This window comes from Scylla paramamosain, unplaced genomic scaffold (genome assembly GCF_035594125.1).
Source record: "Scylla paramamosain isolate STU-SP2022 unplaced genomic scaffold, ASM3559412v1 Contig59, whole genome shotgun sequence".
Taxonomy (NCBI): Eukaryota; Metazoa; Arthropoda; class Malacostraca; order Decapoda; family Portunidae; genus Scylla; species Scylla paramamosain.
Window position 1 is genome coordinate 472,501 of NW_026973724.1, and position 20,244 is coordinate 492,744.

The following is a 20,244-nucleotide window of genomic DNA, read 5'->3' on the forward strand; positions in this document are numbered from 1 at the left end:
CCGGAAGACTATCACCAGGGAAGCAGTAATGAAAAACTACGATATAATTTGCGTGAATCAGTCTTTCTTTCTCACCATACGCGATCTCACAGTTTCTACTAAATTCCACGCCCCTGTCCTGGCCCTGATCCACGTCTAGTCCACCTACAGATCGTCTTCTTGGTCCTACAGTTCGTTAACATCAACCTTGAGTTCTCCAGTGTCTTGTTCCTAAAGTTCTTGGTCCTGCAGTTTGTTACCTCCACCTTGAGTTCTCCAGTGTCTTGTTCCTAAAGTTCTTGGTCCTGCAGTTTGTTACCTCCACCTTGAGTTCTCCAGTGTCTTGTTCCTAAAGTTCTTGGTCCTGCAGTTTGTTACCTCGCCCTTCAGTTCTCCAGTGTCTTGTTCCTAAAGTTCTTGGTCCTGCAGTTTGTTACCTCCACCTTGAGTTCTCCAGTGTCTTGTTCCTAAAGTTCTTGGTCCTGCAGTTTGTTACCTCCACCTTGAGTTCTCCAGTGTCTTGTTCCTAAAGTTCTTGGTCCTGCAGTTTGTTACCTCCACCTTCAGTTCTCCAGTGTCTTGTTCCTAAAGTTCTTGGTCCTACAGTTACCTTAACTACTCAATGGTTTATATTTTTCTTTGTCACTGCATCACCCGTGGTTTGTGCAACATCATACTGCGTCCTTTAATTGTGGTAAAAATTGAGTCCAACCTCGTGCACTGTTGATTCTTACATAGCAAGCTGTCAATTCGCCATCTTGGTCAGCATTTTAACCGCCTCTGGCTCACTACAGTCATTAATGTAACGAATGTGACTTGGTGTGTGTGTGTGTGTGTGTGTGTGTGTGTGTGTCTGGGGAGTGCGATAGGTAGAAAACGAAACTTGTAGATTCAGATTAGTATAAAGATTTTATTTAAATTAGCTATAATCTTAGAAAACGATGCATAGAGACTTGAAATAAGGCAAAATGGTTATTATAATTAATCTTTTAAAGGTATATACAACAATTTCAACTTTATTTTATCGTTTTGCATATTTAAAGACACCAAACTAATTACATGGAACCGAATATAGAAGCCAGAGGATTGTGGGGCAAGGATCGAGGGTGAAACGCCTTCATTGCTGGCTGTCTCAACCTTACCAAGTTCTCCAATGCGTTTCTCCTGTTAATAAAATAGCAAACATATTAATCTGTCACTAGAACCATAAAAAAAAAAAAAAACATCTTTAAAAACCAGTACAACCTTCATTAGAGTCATTAGTATTAGAGACACAGCTAACTGTTTCAAAATATGGTTCGTTAAGTCTTTCAGCGTGTCATGCCCGCTCAGTTCACTTCACCAGTAGCAGCGGCGGAGAGAGGTCTCGTGGCGTGACGCAGGACTTGATGAAGGAGTGAAATGGTAAGCTTTGTAATGATTATGTTAAATTAACACTCACTGGGTGGAATTAATGCGTAACTCGTAAAATAGTGAATAATTAGCTTGAACAGGTGAGGATTATGTTAGATAAGTGTGATTGGGGTAGGTCTGCCCAGGTGTGGTGATTAGGCTAGTCACGTAGTTAATGATTAGGTTAGGTGAGCTGATTAGGTTGGCCTAGTGAGGTTGGCTAGGTGTGATTAGGCCAGATGGTGATTATAACACTGCTCAGCCGTACTTAAGCTGACCAGATGTTATTTGTATGTCCAGGGGGAACAATTGGGCGAGTGATTAAGCTGTTAGTGATTAGACTGCAGGCAACGTAATTAAGCTTGTTAGGTAGGAATTTGCATGTTTGTCCAGGTGATCTGACGTGTGACTAAGCTTATTGAGGTGAGAATTAAGGAAGTGAAGTCGAGATTATTTACACACGAATACGTACGAGCGCGTAAGACCATTATAGACTGTATGTCTGTGGCCGCTGCCTTGTGTTCCCTCGACTTGTTCGCTGTGGTAAGTGGCTTGTTAAGTAGGATTGCTTATTATTTTCATTCATTCATTATCTTTTTATGTATGTTTATATTTGTTGCACACACACACGCACGCACGCACGCACACACCTTTAAGGGGAGGAGATACCTTAAAAATTACACTTTTCGACTAAGGTTAAAATTGAGTTATTAAATATCATAGTCTGCCTTAACATGTCTGACGTTTTCTGTGAGCACCATAAGTTGCTATAACACACGCACGCACGCACATACACCTTTAAGGGAAGGGATACCTTAAAAATAACACTTCTCGACTAAGGTTAAAAAATGAGTTATTAAACATCATAGTCTCCCTTAAAATGCCTTACGTTTTCTGTGAGCACCACAAGTTGATGGCCTTCCTCATATTTTTAAATCGCCTTTATTTACCATCATTAAAGGGCTTTAAATGCCCCGCGCGCCGGTTGCTTGCCCATGTTCGGTCACCTGGCTTAACAAACTCGTAATTTTAAAGCATTTTATTCTTTACTTCCATTTAGTGTTTCCCTTTATTTATTTATTTATTTATTTATTCATTATTTATTTATTTATCTATTTATTTTAATATATGTGAAGGTTCAGTTGAGCCATTGATGAACCACGAGGGACTGAGAGAGAGGCTCCGAGGCTGGCCACCGCGGTCATCCCTGCCAGACGTAAAAGAGTTTGCTTGTGCTCCGCTACCCAAGGCCTCTTCATTTTAATTTTGTACTTGGAAGCGTGATTCGTTATAATAAAGCAAAGCGTGAACGAATAGATGCGCCAAACAAGATGATGGAATAGAAAAATAATCAATAGTTGCGTTGTTGCAAGTCGCCGCCGCACGCTGCCATTGTTTCACCGCCACCATAATAATAATAATAGTAATAATAATAATATTAATAATAATAATAATAATAATAATAATAATAATAATAATAATAATAAGGCACTTACAATTTACATATCCACAAAATATGAGTAGAGGGAAAAAAGAAAAACTGACAGAGGACTAGATACCCCAGGGTGTGTGTGGCCTACGATACGCCTTACAAAATAAATAAATAAATAAAATCTGCAAAACTAATCGGCGAATTTCAGCGAAAATTGTGGAATTGCTTTATTAAGTAGTGAGGCACACACACTAAAACTTAGAGGATCAGACAAATACGCCTATTTCCACGCCCACACTCTCACAAGCCCGCGTCCACGCACTCACACGCCCGCGCCCACTTACGCCCGCGTCCTCACACGCCCGCCTCCACGTACTCACACGCCCGCGTCCACACACTAACACGCCCGCGCCCACACACTCACACGTACATAAACACGAATTCAATCAACCATTAAAATTTTAGCTCATGCACTCAAAAATCTGTTTTTTTTTTTTTTTTTTTTTTTTTTTTTTTTTTTTTTTTTTTAAAGATTTATTCAGGAGTACAGACAAGTATATTTCAAGGAAACAAAAAAGCTTATAAATAATATTTACATAACAAATTACTCCCGAAACGGGCCATTGCCGTTGGCGGCCCGTAGCTAAAAACTAAGAGGTGAGCCATAGCATGTGTCCCTCTCCTATCTCTAGCTAAGCTAAGTCAGCGTGGTGGCGGGTATTGTTGGATTGTATTCGTGAGAATGTCCATGTGGCTAGAGAAGAGTGTTTTCAGCATTCTCACAGCTGTGCCCCTTGCTTCAATGTCTTGTGGGTTCATGTGGTGTGTACGAGATAGCTGGTGGCGGAGTTGTTCCGTCTTGTCACATTGCAGCACCCAGTGTAGTAGCGGTTCTTCCTGATGGACCCCACAGTGGGCACACGGCCGTACTTCTTGTTGACGTATTCTCCAGTTGCACACGTATCCGAGTCTTAACCGGTGAAGATGTACTCGTAGTGTCCTCGGCGTACCTCTCGGAATCCTAAGTCTCTTGCCGTCCGTCACTCCTCTGTACCATTGACAGCTCCTGGATCCTTCTGCAGCATACGTCCTGTTTCTGTTTGTCGTAATAGTAGTCTCTCGTCGTCGTGCAGCCATCTTCATTGCCGAGAGTGAAGGCTGGACATGTGTTGTGACTTCAGCAAGGAGCGCCGCTGTCTTCGCTGCCATGTCGGCTGACTCGTTCCCATGAATCCCTACGTGGCTCGGAATCCAATTAATGGTGACAGTTTTCCTTTGACGCTGCAGTTCCCGGATGTTCCTCTTGACGGAGGTAGTGAGCCGAATGTTGTCCTTTAGGTTCCTTGCTTGGAGAGCCTCCATTGCTGACTGTGAGTCGGTGTGTATGATTATGTCGGTGTTGGGTAGTGTAGTAGCGTGAGCCGTGGCTTGCTGTATAGCTACCATCTCTGCCTGCATACTGCTGCAGCCATCAGAAAGTCTTGTTAGGAACTGTTCTCCGTTGTAGATGAAGGCAGCTCCGCTTCTGCCATCTTCGTCCACTGACCCATCAGTGTAGAAAACGGCAGCGTCGTTAATTGTCAGCCTGGCTATCTGGAGCTCGCCGTGTATTCGTCTTCTTACAGTGTCGTCTCTGGGAGCCTCAGGGAGCTTGCAGCTGTAGACCGTATGGTTCTCTGTCCAAGGAGGTGGTTCTGTATAACCTTCGCATGCAGTATCTTCATCCAGTGCTCCGACGTATCTTAGTCCTAAGGATGACAATGCTATGTTGGCCTTGCGAGTCCACCTGGTGGTGTCGAACTGCTCTCCCTGGGCTGCTGCGGTTCTAAGCCTGGATCGTGTCAGTGGGTAACCAGGTGTGGTGAGAAGCTTCGCTGTGGCTACTGCAACATTCTTAGTGATCCTTGCTTCTACGGGCGCTATGCCCGTCTCCACTTGTAGATTACTAAGTTTTGTCCATATAGGAGCTCCAACAATAAGGCGCATGGCCTTATTCTGCTGTACTTGTAAGGCATGTAGTTCTGTGGGATTCAACCCGACCAGAGCAATGGAGGAATAATCGATTAAGGACCGTACTGCATGGACATAGTAAGATCGTAAGACATCATAGTCGGCTCCGGAAGATAGTGCAGTCATGCCTTTCATCGCATTGATCCTTGTGTCCATTCTTTCCTTTAGGTACTCGACCTGGGGCTTGAAGGAGAGTCTGTAGTCGAAGTGGATTCCAAGGCACTGATGTTTCTGGACCCACTCGATGTCAGTGTCCTGGATCCGTAGATTTCCCTCAGGTATCCTCCTCTCCTTGATAAGCATGGCTTTAGTCTTAAGGGGGTTAATCTTGAGGCCGAGTTCTGTACACATCTGCTCGATTTTCAGCAGAGCCACCTGAGCTTTGCGGTGTTTGGCATTCCCTTGTGAAATCAACTGGAGATCGTCGGCATAGCAGAGGAGTTTAACCCCTCTCTCAAAGTCTATGCTGACCAACCTTTCCATGACTAGGTTAAATAGTATTGGGGACAGAATCCCTCCCTGCGGGGTGCCATTTTCTAGAGAGTATTGAAGGGACGTCTTCCCTTGGAATGTGACTCGTAGATGTCTTCCAGTGATATAACCTTGGATCCATTTCAGTAGTCTTCCTTGTACCCCTTTAAGTGCGAGCGTCTCTAGGATGGTCATTGGGTTTACCAACTCAAACGCTTTTTCCAGATCAAGAAAGACTACCACGGAAGGGTTCCCATCTACCGTGCTCAGGAGCCCTGCTAGATTCTCTGTCGTGCCGACACCTCTTCTGTAAGCGAAGAGATGAGGGTGCAGCTGGCCGACCTGGTGTTCCAGCCGTCTTCGGACAAGCTTCTCTGCTGTCTTTCCCAAGCAGCTGAGGAGATGAATAGGCCTCGGGTTGCCGGGGTCCTTTGGTTTAGGAATGGGGGTCACATTGGCAGTTTTCCATGTATCTGGTAACAGGCCTTGTCTCCAGGTGGCGTTTATTAGGGCCAGTAGCATAGTCTTGGCTGCTTCCCCGCTGTTCTTGATCATCAGATATGTCAGCCGGTCGTCTCCCGGTGCTGTGTCCTTTCCTGTCTTCTCAACATAGAGAAGTTCATGGAGAGTGAAGTTGACATCGGAAGGGCTGGGTTGCTGACAAGCTGTTGCTATGGTGTTGCGTCTGGCAAGGAGCCTGTCGTCTTGCCTCCTTCTGGTGTTGGTCGGTAGTTGTGCTGACGACGCGCGATCTCTGAACAGTGTAGCTAGTCTTTCCGCCTCAACTTGTGGGGTTGGGTGGAGGGGAGCTCTTGTTCTTGTTTTTCCGGTGACTCTGCGGATGTGGTCCCATAAACGAGCCAGAGACGTGTGTGCATTTAACTGGGAACACCACTCCAACCATTTCTCGCGTCTTATTTCCTTTAGTCGTCTGTCGGAGCTTCTTACTGCGGCTTGTAAAAGTGCTTTATTGTCTTCAGTCCTTTGCCTCCGAAACCGTTTCCTGGCTGAGTTGACCCTTGCATATAGTTCTTTGACCTCGTCGTCATAAAACCAGTGGTCCTTGTAGTGGCGGTTGCTGTGAGAAGACACTGGGCAAGCTTTGTCCAATGCCGCATGAAAGGCTTGGACGAGGTTCTTCTCAGCTTCATTTATGTCGTCCGGAGTTATATACGTTTCACTCCAGGTGTCCAGATCTTGTTGGAATGTAGGCCAGTTGATGTGTTTGATGTTCCACTTGGGCGGGGGAAGCGTAAGATACTCCGGGGCAGAATCTTCAAGGGTGATATTAACGGCAAAGTGGTCGCTTGTAAGGGTGGGGTGAACGCTCCACTGAATTTTTGGGTACAGGTCCGTCGATACAAGCGTTAGGTCTAACGTTCCTCCTTGTATATGGGTTGCTTCTGGTCCAGTCGCCAGGGTGACTTCGGGTATGTGTTCGAGCAGGCTGACGATTTGTCTTCCAGCAGCGTTTATCTTCCCCAAGTTCGGGTTAAACTGTGGGTGGTGAGCGTTGAAGTCGCCACCTATCAGGACAGTGTCATAGTAAACTGTGCTTAGCAGCTCGCTAGCGATGAAGTCCGTATTTGCCTTACGGTATACATTGTAGATTGCTAGCTCGTTGTTCCGTGTCGTTACTCGTACTCCCAGTACCTCGTTTCCTTCTCCACAGTCAGGTGTGTCAGCTATTTTGATTGCTGGGAGCGTGTTCTTTACCAGTGTGGCGAGGCCGTTGGTTCCTCCTGTCTGTGGTGTGAGGAAGACTTGGTAACCTGAGAGTCGGAAGATGGTGTTGGGCATTTTAGTTTCTTGTAGGAGAAAAATGTCAACATCCTCTGCCTCTGCTGCTGCCCTGATGTGGTGTGTTTTACTACGCAGCCCACATATGTTCCATTGTATTATCTTAAGGTTGTCCTTTTCTGCTATGTTGGGTGTTATTTCTTTCCAGTAGCTGTTTTGAGATGATGTTCTCTTGCCACGTCTTGCTGCGGGTGACTGGCGCTTTAGGTGAGGCATGCTGTCCTGCGTAGCTAGGGCTGGCCTGAGCTACAACATGTCGTCTGCCCTCATCGTTCCTTCGTCCCTTTCGGCCGGTTAGTTGCTCGCTTTTTCCTGTAACGCCGCTCTCGTTGCTCAGGGTTTCGTCTCCACTCTTGTCTGCGCTGTTTGTCTCGTCCTCATGGTCTTCATTAGTTGTGTCAATATCTACCTCTTCGGCTTCTGGGTCTTCCTCATCTTCTGTTTCTTGAGTGTCAAGGTGTGTGGTGGTGGTGCTTGCCCGAAAAGTGGCTTCAATTAATGTAGTAATCTGAGTTTTTATGGCATCTCTGTTGGCCTGTGGATGAAGTATGGAGATAAGGCCTTCAAGGAGCGTGTGTAAGCACGCCGGCGTTATCTCAAGCGTTTCACATGTGTCTTTAGCTGTGTGGTTGCTGGCTGTGGTGGTCGTATCTTTTTCAGTTGTCTGCGTAGCGGCTTCTGTTGTATGTAATTCCTTATGCGAAAGTGTTGCTGGCGGTGGCGATACAGGCTGCGAAGTCGTAGTCTGGGGTGCTGGAAAATGCGCCGGGTCATTTAGACTAGGCGTTGGCTGAAAAATCTGGTGACGACACATTCAAAAATCTGGTGACGACACACTCAGAAATCTGGAGACACACTCAAAAATCTAGTCAGACACTCAAAAGAATGGTTATGCACTCAAAAGACACAACTCCACACACACACACACACACACACACACACACACACACATTTTCCTTCTGAATTTGCATTAAACTTGTCTATTAATGCTTTGTTGTATTAAACCAGATTTTTCTTTTATTTATTTTTCTCAATTCACCTCGAAGTTGGGATTTCTAATACTTATTTTCCTAATTTGTTATTCATGTGATATATATATATATATATATATATATATATATATATATATATATATATATATATATATATATATATATATATATATATATATATATATATATATATATATATACTTTTCCTTGTACTGTTTTATTTCCTCATATTTTTCAAAATTATTTTCCTTGACATGTTTTTTATATAGTGGGTTTCAAAAACGTATCTCTGGAACCATAAACTGACTATGAATAGCAATAATAAACTTAAAGGGTGTGAGCAGAAAGTTTTATTTATTTATTTTTTTTCAATTTTTCTTTTTTTTTCAAATTGTAAGTTATTCATAAGTTTATCCTCGAGATTATATTTTCACTTCTCCAGGACCAAGCTGATTCTTTTCTCGCCTCTCCTGTCTTTCCTACTCACAATGTCGCTACCCTTCTGCAATATTAAATTTGATTACAACTATAGATTTCGTGTGCTTTACATTTATAGGGGTGACTTGACAAAGGCTCTCTCTCCACAGGCTTCCCCTTGGCCAAGTCAGCACCGAGGCAGAATTGATTGATATACTGGTGTGAATTCAGCTGCCTCCTCGCTCCTCCCGTTGCCAGGACACCATGTGATCGAGGCAGTGTTGGGGAACGTGAGATTATTCATCAGGTTCGTCTTTTAAACTTCTAATATGTATATAATGTTGTGCTATTGAAATTTCTGATGTCATGCGAATTTCTTTAATCTGGTGTTTTCTTCTACTCAGCATCATCCTTCAAATATAACTGTGAAGTATTTATTTAAGGTACATTTTTCAGTTTCATGTCTGTCATACTGCTATGCTTTTCAAATTTCCTTTCTCGAGTGTGACTGGAATTTTGACGCATTTCATAAAATCTCGGCACATGTCTTACATAATAATACATTGTACTTTTCAAACTTGCTCTGTTTTTTTCTATCATGTTTGTGTAGTCATAGTCTTTTAGGCAATCACCAAACATCTCATACTAAGAATCTCGGCACCTTTCCCACGCCTCATTCTTTTCAAAGGTTGTTTTGTAGGGAATCAATTGTCAAACATTAAGAATCTCAGCACATACAAGCTTCATGTGTCTAGGAGCTAATGGTCTATTTTTCTTGCAGGTGTGACGTGTGCTGCTTCACTCCATCCCATGAACAGTTGCCCACAGGGATTTCTACCACATCAGGCCTGACATACTTCATTGTGATCAGGGAGTCGAGTTTCATCAGGAAGAGAGGCTGAGTGTCACTAACTGTAAGCCTGACGAGGTGTTTAATCAGCAAGAGGGGCCGAGTCTTGCTACCTGTGTAAGCCTGACAAGAGGAGTCAAGGAATTTTTCATTGCAATGAAGGAAGAGTCAAGTTGTAAGAAGATTGTAAGGCAAGAATTTTAAGCAGGAATAATTGTCAAGCAGTTAACAGCAGGAAGAATGCAGCGAGAAAAGGGTACAAGAGTTTTCAAGTTGTAAGATTGTAAGGCAAGAATTTTAAGCAGGAAAATGTAAGGTAAGAATTTTAAGCAGGAATAATTGTCAAGCAGTTAACAGCAGGAAGAACGCAGCGAGAAAAGGGTACAAGAGTTTTCAAGTTGTAAGAAGATTGTAAGGCAAGAATTTTAAGCAGGAAAAATAGTCAAGCAGTTTAGCAGCAGGAAGACTCCCCTTCAAGCTGTGGTGGGAGTGACAAGCATCCTTCAGGACTTGCAAAGGCTGGAGTCCTCAACACTAGTCTCACTCAAGTTGACACAAGAGCTCTCTGACACAAGGAAAACAAATGACATGTTTATCATCCTATTGTGTATTTATTAAACTTTTATGTGATTAAACAATAGTGATTAAACAATATATTGTACATACTTAAGGAATTATTAGTATAAGTTGCAAATAAACAAGCTTTCTGGTGTAACAATTCATGCCTCCTCAGAAACTTTGACTGTGATTTAAACAATAAATATATATCATTGACTGTGAATTAATAAATATATATCTTGTTCATACTCATGGAATTATACTAATATAATTCCACTATACTAATATAATTCCACAAGTCTTTGTAAAATTGCAAATAAGCTTTTCTGGTGTAATTCATAGCACTGATTAAAAAAAGCCAGGATTGGCATATTAAAAAAAAAAAAGCCAGGATTGGCCTATTTTGGCTGTTTAAGGCGAAACTTGCACACAGAAGCCCTGTCCAAGCGACTCTGGTGTCGCTCGGACAGGGCTTGTGTGTACAAGTTTCACCTTAAACTCAACCAAACCAAAAATAGGCCAATCCTGGCTTTTTTTTTACCTGAGGGCATCAATTGTATCAGTATTGTTTTGGGTCCTATTTATTTATTTATTTACTTGCGGGTGCCTGAATTGTTTACCACCAATATAAATTTAGTTTACACAACCACATTTTGTAATTTTATCAAACTATGTAATTCACATGAGAATAGTTCAAATTTATTTATTGCCAAAAGACACAAAGCAAAGCACCCTAGACTACTACACTGGAGACAGCTGGCAGATCTAGCTTACAAGATTTACACTGAAGCAGGCAACACATCAGGCTGCACCACCAGGCACAGAGGACACCAAACATTGGCTGCAGACACATTCACGTCAGGCCCTGCAATGAGGCACCACCAGGCAGGCACAGAGGACACCAAACACTGGCTGCAGACGCCTTCACATCAGCCCTGCAATGAGGCACCACCAGGCAAAGAGGACACCAAACACTGGCTGCAGACACCTTCACATCAGGCCCTGCAATGAGGCACCACCACCATCACCACCAGCCTTGATTGCACAGACAGAAGACAAACCTCTGCAAAAAATACATAAATAATGCAACTTGGGCAAACTAGTTATGAAGAATGAGATTATTTCTGCATCACACACACACTAATTCCTCACTCATGCAAACTCTTATTCCCACAAACTTTTCACACCCTCCCCTGGCCTAACAGGTGGCTCAGACAGTCCTTTAACACCCCACAACAATTTCACATCTATTTCTCTCCTATATCCATGAATTCCCCAAAATTAGTCTCATATTTAACCCAATACTTTCACATGCACATCGCAATAACAGAACTCTCCTCTTATTTCACAGTGATCATTGAAAATCATTCCTTCTCTCTCTCCATTAATACTTCACAACACACCTCACTGACAAGACTCACTCACACCTGTCAGGACTCACACTTAACAGGAGATAACATCTGCTTATCCAGCCATCTGTTGCTTCTCTTGCAGTCTTGTACCACTATTTTCAATGTTACTGCTCTTGTAATCGTGGTTAAGTGCATGCCTCCCCTCCTCCAACTCCTTCAGAAAACGTTAATCTCATTCCTCTTATCCACACACACACACACACACCCAACAATGCTATATACAGTTGAAACTCCCTTATCCAAAATTCCTGGGACCAAAAATGCTGCAATTTCAAAATTTACCAGTTTTTTTAAATATTTCTATGTGAATTTATAAAATGGGACAGCTTGGGGTTGGCATCAAGCTTTACATATACTTTCAATGTGGCTTTACAATGGCCACAAAGAATATTAAAGTGCATGACAGCACACCCACAGAACAAAGGCTTCACTGCTCAAAAAAATAGCAAATTATCACCCATGGCAACTCTCGTGCCTTGAACATGCCAAGTTCAACCCTTTAATCACAGAGAGACTGCCAGACACAGTAGAGGGGAAGGTCTCTCCTGTACTTCCTTGCCTGTGTCCCCCTTACTGCTACACTCTCATTTCACAGCTCACATTTAATCCTTACATTATGACTGGTGCTGGCAAGCTTAACAGAGAAGAGTGCTGTGATAGGCCTTGTTTGAGAGGGCTTTGTAGTTGTGAGACTGGACGGGAGACAGCAAGATCAACGACAGCCATGACACAGATGGCCAGGGATGCACTGACACAAGGTACAGCTGTCACTCCGAAGAGGAAGAAAGGCTCTTGGTGAAAAAGGAAAGCAGATACCATATCATATTAAGCTGATGGGATGTATGTATTGTGAAAACTGATTAGCTGCATCCTCTTTTAGTCAGAAGAAGCTTGCGAGTTGCAGGGTAACAGAGAGACAGCTGTTCCAATCCCTGACCACCCTTTGCCAACTGCGTGACGGTTGCTTCCAATCTTACCAGCTTCCTTCCAGTCTGACAGTTACTGATCCCTTCTTGAACAACCACAATCACAACACTTATGAGAAGAATTAAATTGTAGCAAGGGGGAAGCAAGCAGATTAAGTTGTAACAAGGGGGGAAACAAGCAGATAAAGTTGTAGCAAGGGGGAAAACAAGCAAATTAAGTTGTAGCAAGGGGGAAACAACTAGATTAAGCTGTAGCAAGGGGGAAACAAGCAAATTAAGCTGTAACAAGGGGGAAACAAGCAGGGCAGTGTGTGAAAGACATCTCCCACTAAGCTTGATTGTTATTGTCAGTGTCAAGGATTCAAAAGCTGAGCATAGCATCTTGAGAGCACACAAGTCAGAGATAGGGGACCTCAACAGTACAAATAACACAGTATTCACCCGACTGTTGGTTCCTGAAAGACTCCAGTGAGGTGTGCTTGTTGCTCCTCATTTACGGAAGTCTCCCAAGGTCTCTTCCGCTTGCTATCCACAGTACCACCTGAGGGAAACACACACACAATCAACACTGCAGCATTACACAGCATGGGAGGCATGACAGGGTACACTGATATGCACATTCAAGAAAGGAAAAGAACTAAAGGAGCAGACTGTGTCATTTCTACACAGTAAATGTTGGTCTGGGAGTCAGGCAAGATGTGAGTAGTAGTAGTAGTAGTAGTAGTAGTAGTAGTAGTAGTAGTAGTAGTAGTAGTAGTAGTAGTAGTAGTAGTAGTAGTAGTAGTAGTAGTAGTAGTAGTAGTAGTAGTAGTTTTAATCCCTCAAACAACAGTCCTATTGCTTTAATTTCCTGCCTATCTAAAGTTTTTGAATCTATCATCAACAGGAAGATTCTTAAACATCTACCACTTCACAACCTTCTATCTGATCGCCAGTATGGATTCCGTCAAGGCCGCTCTACTGGTGATCTTCTGGCTTTCCTTACTGAGTCTTGGTCATCCTCTTTTAGAGATTTTGGTGAAACTTTTGCTGTTGCCTTGGACATATCAAAAGCTTTTGATAGAGTCTGGCACAAAACTTTCATTTCCAAACTACCTTCCTACGGCTTCTATCCTCTCTTCCCTGCACTTTTCCACATCTTTTCATAGACGTCCAACCCTTCAGGAAGTAAACAGTTCACACAGGGAAGCCACAGAATGCCTGACTTCTCACCTCTCTAAAATTTCTGATTGGGGCAGAGCAAACTTGGTATTGTTCAATGCCTCAAAAACTCAATTCCTCCATCTATCAACTCGATACAACCTTCCAGACAACTATCCCCTCTTCTTCAGTGACACTCAACTGTCCCCCTCTTCCACACTGAACATCCTCAATCTGTCAGCTTGCAGTCTCTCAAGGGCCTCAGTCAAGATTCTCCTCCAGGCCTGGCCACATGCTGCCTCTGTCTCCAAGAACACACCTCCTCATTTCACACTGATATAAGCAACCTTTTCAAAGTCCCTCAGAGCATTTTCCATTTCTGACAACAACCAATATTTAATGGGTTCCTACACACACACACACACACACACACACACACACACACACACACACACACACACACACACACACACACACACACACACACCAGAATTTTTCTCTCCCTTAGCCAGCAGACAACACACCTAGAGTACTCACCATTTCCTGTGAGTGGCAGTGCACAGCTGTTTTCAGTGAGTATCATTGGAAGGTCCACCATCACACAGTCTTGTGACAGCCTGGACTGGACACTTGCTGACCAGCTCTGGAACCTTCAGGGAGGTTTACTGCCAACCTGCACACTGAAAGGAAATGCAGTTTGAGTAAATGTACATATTATTAGATAGAGACAAAACTGTAGTGAGTTATCTAAGGAACTTATGACAATGGTACAGAAGAATTACAAAGATATTACATGGTCCAAGCCTTCAATTCAAAGTAAGTGCTTCAGATTTACATAAACAATTCAGACAACTTCTAAAATCTACATAAACAATTCATGCAGCTTCTAATTCTATCATTGAGCGTCATCAGCTGTTGGCCTGGGTTGACTCACAGTCGTCCCCAAGTGACACACCTGGCTCACTCAACCCCACGTGCTTCATAGCTCTGTCTGTCTCACTCCTCCACACCTGGCTCACTCAACCCCACGTGCTTCATAGCTCTGTCTGTCTCACTCCTCCACACCTGGCTCACTCAACCCCACGTGCTTCATTGCTCTGTCTGTCTCACTCCTCCACACCTGGCTCACTCAACCCCACATGCTTCATCGCTCTGTCTGTCTCACTCCTCCACACCTGGCTCACTCAACCCCACATGCTTCATGGCTCTGTCCGTCTCACTCCTCCACACCTGGCTCACTCAATCCCACAATGTTAACACTTTTTCCACACAATTTCCACACTTTTTCCACTTTTCTACACAATTTCCATACCTGGCTCACTCAATCCCACAATTTCTACACTTTTTCAACACAATTTCCACACTTTTCCACAGCTGTTCACTCAATCCCACAATTTTCCACACTTTCCACATTTTTCACACTTTTCCACACCTGGCTCGCTCCATCCCACAATTTCCACACCTGGCTCACTCAATCCCATGTGCTTCATTGCTGTGTCTATCTCACTTCTCCACTTACTTACATACCATTGTAAACACTCTCCATATCTGACACTCATACTTCAGTCACTCTCAACAAGGCTTCACTCAACCACTCAAAAGCCCAACTAGTTTCCAAGCCACTCTTTACTACCATCCTAACACACTTCTTCCCCCAACTGCTACTCCTAATATTCCATACAAACACCTTTCTCACTAGTCTCTCATCATCCATTTGCTCTAACCTAGACCCTGCCGAGGTACCCTGTACGAACACCCTCCACAGCCACCACCTCCGCCATCACGCCTTTCTTCACCATCCGACTCTTGCTCCTGCCCTCCGCCTCCTGTCGCTGCCACGTCAGGAGTGCGTCAGCCAGCATCATGTAGCAGGTGGAATGGTGTCGCTGCCGGGCCATGGTGTCTGGGTGGGGCAGGGCGGGAGGCAGGGGATGGGGTAGTCTGGAATGATTTGGTTGTTATTGTTGTTGTTGTTGTTGTTGTTGTTTTTGTAGAAAGTATGGTTTAATTACTGTTTCTTAGTAAATATAACAAAATGAAATAGGTTAAAATTAGATACATTATTAAGAATAGCATCTCTCTCTCTCTCTCTCTCTCTCTCTCTCTCTCTCTCTCTCTCTCTCTCTCTCTCTCTCTCTCTCTCCCATAACACACAAAAAATGAGATACAAATACAAAATAAGTAAATATGTACACCAAAGAATAAAAAATTAAATAAACAAATAAATAAAACTACCTAAATACGAATATAAATGTATTTTCTCAAGTATAGATCAACCACTTACCACCTAACTTAATCATTTATTTATTTATTATTACTATTATTATTTTGTTTAATTAAGCAAAAACTACAAATAACTATGAACTGTGATTCCCATAACGGTTAACCCCGCCCTGCCCTGCACAGCTCCAGCAGCCGGCCACCAGTGACTCTCAAGCACTCAGATGGGGAGGGTGTCATGCGGGAATGCATCACTTCATTAAACTTTTACTTTTTCGCATTAATAAATTGATATGTAATGCAAGATATTCTACAAGCTTAAGTCTATCTGATACGTATTAACCTTGGGAGAAGAGGATAAATTCATGTCCACATAAGTCTATCTGACACATAAGCATTAACCTTGGGAGAAGAGGCTAAGTTTAGTCTATCTGACACATAAGCATTAACCTTGGGAGAAGAGGCTAAGTTGATGTCCATATTACCTGGGAGGAGGGAGTGGATATGAGAAGGGAGGTAAACATGAAGACTGTGAAGTGCAGTGAGGTGAGGCCAAGTTGGGTCAGGTTAGGTTGGATCAGGGGAACAATCAAGGTGAGCAGGTAATAAAGTAATCAGTAAGGTGAGAAAATATAGAGTGGCTTGTTTTCAGCTTCTTCAAACAAAAGTTGTGGTGTTTTGCAGTTCAAGTGTGACTGAACATTTTGCTTCACCAGCCAGCAAGACCCCAACTGAAAATATACCTCCATTTCCCTCGGGTCTAGTACTTTGGCTATAAAACTTTGACAAATGGACGTACAGGTAACATTGTCTGGTGTTGTCGCTTACTTAACCCGTAAACTGCGCCAGACATCTTAAGATGCTGTTCGACCAACTGCGCGAGACATCTTAAGATGACAGGTTTTCTAAGCTGCATTTCAAAAGTTCCCGCACAGCCACCGTAAAATCCAATGAACATCATTTGGCAACATCATCTCTCTTTCGCTCCATATAGGCATTATTGTCTCAGTCAGCCTTAGGCAGTCATGGAAGACGGTAATTCATTATCATCTTCCGATGCTGGCCAGCCTCCTGGCTCCCACATTCATGGCCATGGGGGAGGCAGATGTCGTAAAAAGAAGAAGATAGTAAAAAGAAAGCTTGGACTAGGCCCTGATGATGTAGATTATTTACAGCAATCAACTTCTGGTGCTGTGAGAAAGCCCAAGAAATCCTGTAAACACACTCCTGCCTCTCAAGGTCAGGAGCACGCTGCCGCTGCCTCACTGCCAGGCAAAGCCCGTAATATGCCATTGACACCATCAAAATTTTTACCATTGATAGAAGATTCTGAGGAATCACTCTCAACACTTTCTGATGATTCACACTGGCAGAAAGAACAGGAAAATGATCTCTTTGACACCTTCCCGGCTCCCCTGTCGCTGGCCCCCAGCCACTTCCCAAAGAACTTCAGCCATCCATCACTGCCACACAATGTATTTTTTTTCATTTTTTATTTCACATTTCAGTGCTCTACTTGTCTACTTTGAGTTTCAAAAGATCAAAGATAGTTTTCAAGCAAGTTGATTTTTTGCCATTTTTTGCGCACCCTGCAGCTATCCTGAAATCATAATTGCGCAGTTTAAGGGTTAAAGAGCCATGTCATGCCGCGCCCACGACTCCAACAATGAAATAAACCAACAAATAAAATCACACACACTTTCTACCGATGCTAAGACAACCAAAACTAGGTGGCACAAATTTCCCCTCCTATTACCTGACACCACTCCAGCTCCACCACCACTACTGCTGCTCCACTCCACCCGTCACTCCAGTAGGTGATGGTGACTACTTGCACACAATTACAGCTGAAAACTCCCTAATCGCTTCAACCCTGACCGAATGTTGTTGTTCGCACATGGCGGGGCGGCGGCCAATCTTCACCCAGGGACGGTTAACTTAATTTTTTGAGTTTTTACTAATATTTCTTGTTCTTTGTGATAGTTTTCATAGTTTATTTTAATTATGTTAATTTTCGCACAGTTTTTCTTTCGTTACCGTTGTCATTTCTCCTTACTTATTAATTAATCCTCTAATTATTTTCATTATATTGTATTCGAAGACTTAGAAACATTCCCCTCTTGCAGTTCATGTTCTTAGGGGTGTTTCTCAAAGTATTTTCACCATACTGATCCTTGCACTTCTTTTATCTTCATTTCTCCTAACGTCCTTCTCCCAATACAAAATATTCTATTCGTCAGGAGTTACTGGTTTCATCTCTACTGGCTGGTAACTGTGCCTGACACTGCGCAGGAGGGACGTATCAGTATGCAGAGACTATAGAGAGGGAAGAAAGGTGAAGGGATGAAGGGTTGTGAGGGCAGAAGGGTGGCGGTGTGAAAGCCTAAGGGGACACGGACGGACACACACACACACACACACACACCTGCTCCCCAAACATGCATACTACTAATTACCTACATTTATCCAGCAAGCACCACGTATCTATGCACAAGTCAACTAAGTACTGTGCTTGTTGAACCTGAAAACAATGTACATTATTTTAAATTACAAGCGGCGTTAGTTTAAATTACAAGCGGCGGTCCCGGTAGAGAGGAGCTGTCAGTCTGCCTCACTTAAGCCTTCATCACACCAAAACTATAATAGGCAATAGCGATTATATCTGACTAGCGGAAATGAAAGCACTGTTATGTGGCTCCAGTTAGTGACAGGATTGGCTGATAAGTGAGAGATACAGCAATTAATGGCGGATATATTTATAGAAAGCCAGCCTTCACTTCAACCGACAAGATGAATTTTGGCAGCTTTTAATTTTCTCTCGTGGTTAAATCAAGGGTGTTTTGTCCTTGTGGTTAGAAACGTTAGCAGGACCGTGGAATATTGAGTCAAGTGTACAAATGTATTCCTAACGAGGAGAAAATGTTAAATATGATCCTTCCACAATCAAAAATAAATAAATAAATAAATAAAAAGTTTGACGAAAATTTTGGAAAGCAGGACATTAACGTAACATTACCGTCCTATTTCGTTATTGTGCGTGACACGGAGCCATTACAAAGAACAACACTATCAAACTCACCTCCTATTGCACCATGGCGTCTGTGACCAGTCCGCCAGCTGGCCAAGCAGCAGGTGGGTCATTTGTCAATATTGTAAGTGTTTCTGGCCCTCACGACCACCTTCCGGCAGCCATTAAGCTTCCACTGGCACGTGTCACCGTCTTGAGAGAAAATCCAGGTTAAATAAGGCAGCTGCACACGCACGCACTTCAAACACCACCCCTCTGTGTGTCTGACGTCCACTCGCTCTCCTATGTCAGCGTGCACTCATTACCCACAAACCTACAAATTATATTTCCAATTACTCCAGCTTCTCTCATATTACACTATTCTAATACAAAATAAAACAAGTGAAATATAATGAAGCATGAACATGTAAAACTAAGTTATAAGCCATTGTAATTGTAATTGTCAAAATGTCCACATCTCTCTCTCTCTCTCTCTCTCTCTCTCTCTCTCTCTCTCTCTCTCTCTCTCTCTCCAATTCAAGCGCCAAATTTGAAGTGGTCCCGGCGGTGTTTACACTACGATTCTTCATCTATTGTATGACCTTGTGTGAAGTCATTGAAAAGCTTGTGTGACTTGAAGCCTCTCGTTATTATCAAATGTTTAATTGTCATGGATGAAATCAGGTAGACTCTTTAAATTATGTAAACAGCTTGGGTCTACCACAGATTAACGTACCCTCTGCACCACGCTGTTATTATCAGCGCACTTCAATTATATATATTTTTTTTTCTTTTCCTTCATAATTTGTTCTGTATTACATTTTATTGTGTATTTATATATTTATTTATCCGTCTCTATTATCTTCCTTTTTTCCTTATAATTTATGTATATTTAATTTGATCTCTCTCTCTCTCTTACAACCGTAATAGATATCCAACTGCCGGGAAGCACAATTTTGGTAGATTTTCTGAACCTATTAAAATTCAGAAGGAAACAGCAATAATTCGGAATCTCTTGAAATCCATAACTCAGTAGACGTGCTGATGTTTCGATAGATTTGACAGTACATGCAGGATACTGATTGTTATTAGGTATTCAGATAATGACATGAACAGAATTAGTTAAAAATTAGCCAAAAGTGCCATAACATCAGGAGACATAGATAAAACCGTATCATTACATATTTACGTTAAAGGAAATAAATGCAACAGCGACATATTAGTTCTTTATTGTCTGTTTGATGCCAGAGGGCGGGACCTGCGACTCTCAACAGCAATCAGCACCTGACACACCGCGACAATTTCCACACTAAGAAATAAAACGATCTCTTCCTTTTTTTGTCAATAGCAGCACTAACCACGAACTCCCGAACACAAAAGATGAGCGTAAAATAAAAATAATGATAATAGTAAATTAATTAATAAACAAAATAATTAAATATGATAAACTGTCTTAAATTATCTGTCCCTTTCCATGCACTACACCGGCAGGCTGGCAATCCCACACCACGAGGCCCAGACAGAGCACCACACACTGCTACACCCATCCAGGGACTGAGGCACCCTGCACACATCACATCCATCTCTCTGCACCCCAAAACATATCCAAAACGCATCCACACCCATCTAAAACACCCA

The 20,244-nt window shown here is 42.8% G+C and overlaps 2 long non-coding RNA genes across 5 annotated transcripts; one reads left to right on the forward strand and one right to left on the reverse strand.

The window, feature by feature from the left end:
• Positions 1-1,235: 1,235 nt before the first annotated feature.
• On the forward strand, positions 1,236-10,047 carry LOC135098394 (uncharacterized). Its single transcript, XR_010266946.1, has 3 exons — positions 1,236-1,383; positions 8,664-8,800; positions 9,275-10,047. It is a non-coding gene; the product is annotated as an uncharacterized LOC135098394 (long non-coding RNA).
• Positions 10,048-10,409: 362 nt separating this feature from the next.
• On the reverse strand, positions 10,410-18,952 carry LOC135098395 (uncharacterized). 4 transcript variants are annotated; one of them, XR_010266948.1, is made up of 5 exons: positions 18,679-18,952; positions 15,104-15,320; positions 13,917-14,059; positions 12,681-12,780; positions 10,410-10,964 (listed from the first exon to the last, which is right to left on the reverse strand). It is a non-coding gene; the product is annotated as an uncharacterized LOC135098395 (long non-coding RNA). The 4 variants fall into 4 exon arrangements; XR_010266950.1 differs by lacking the exon at positions 18,679-18,952 and adding an exon at positions 17,356-17,799 and having other exon boundaries at positions 10,411-10,903; XR_010266947.1 differs by having other exon boundaries at positions 10,412-10,903; positions 18,679-18,948.
• Between the last annotated feature and the right edge of the window lie 1,292 nt (positions 18,953-20,244).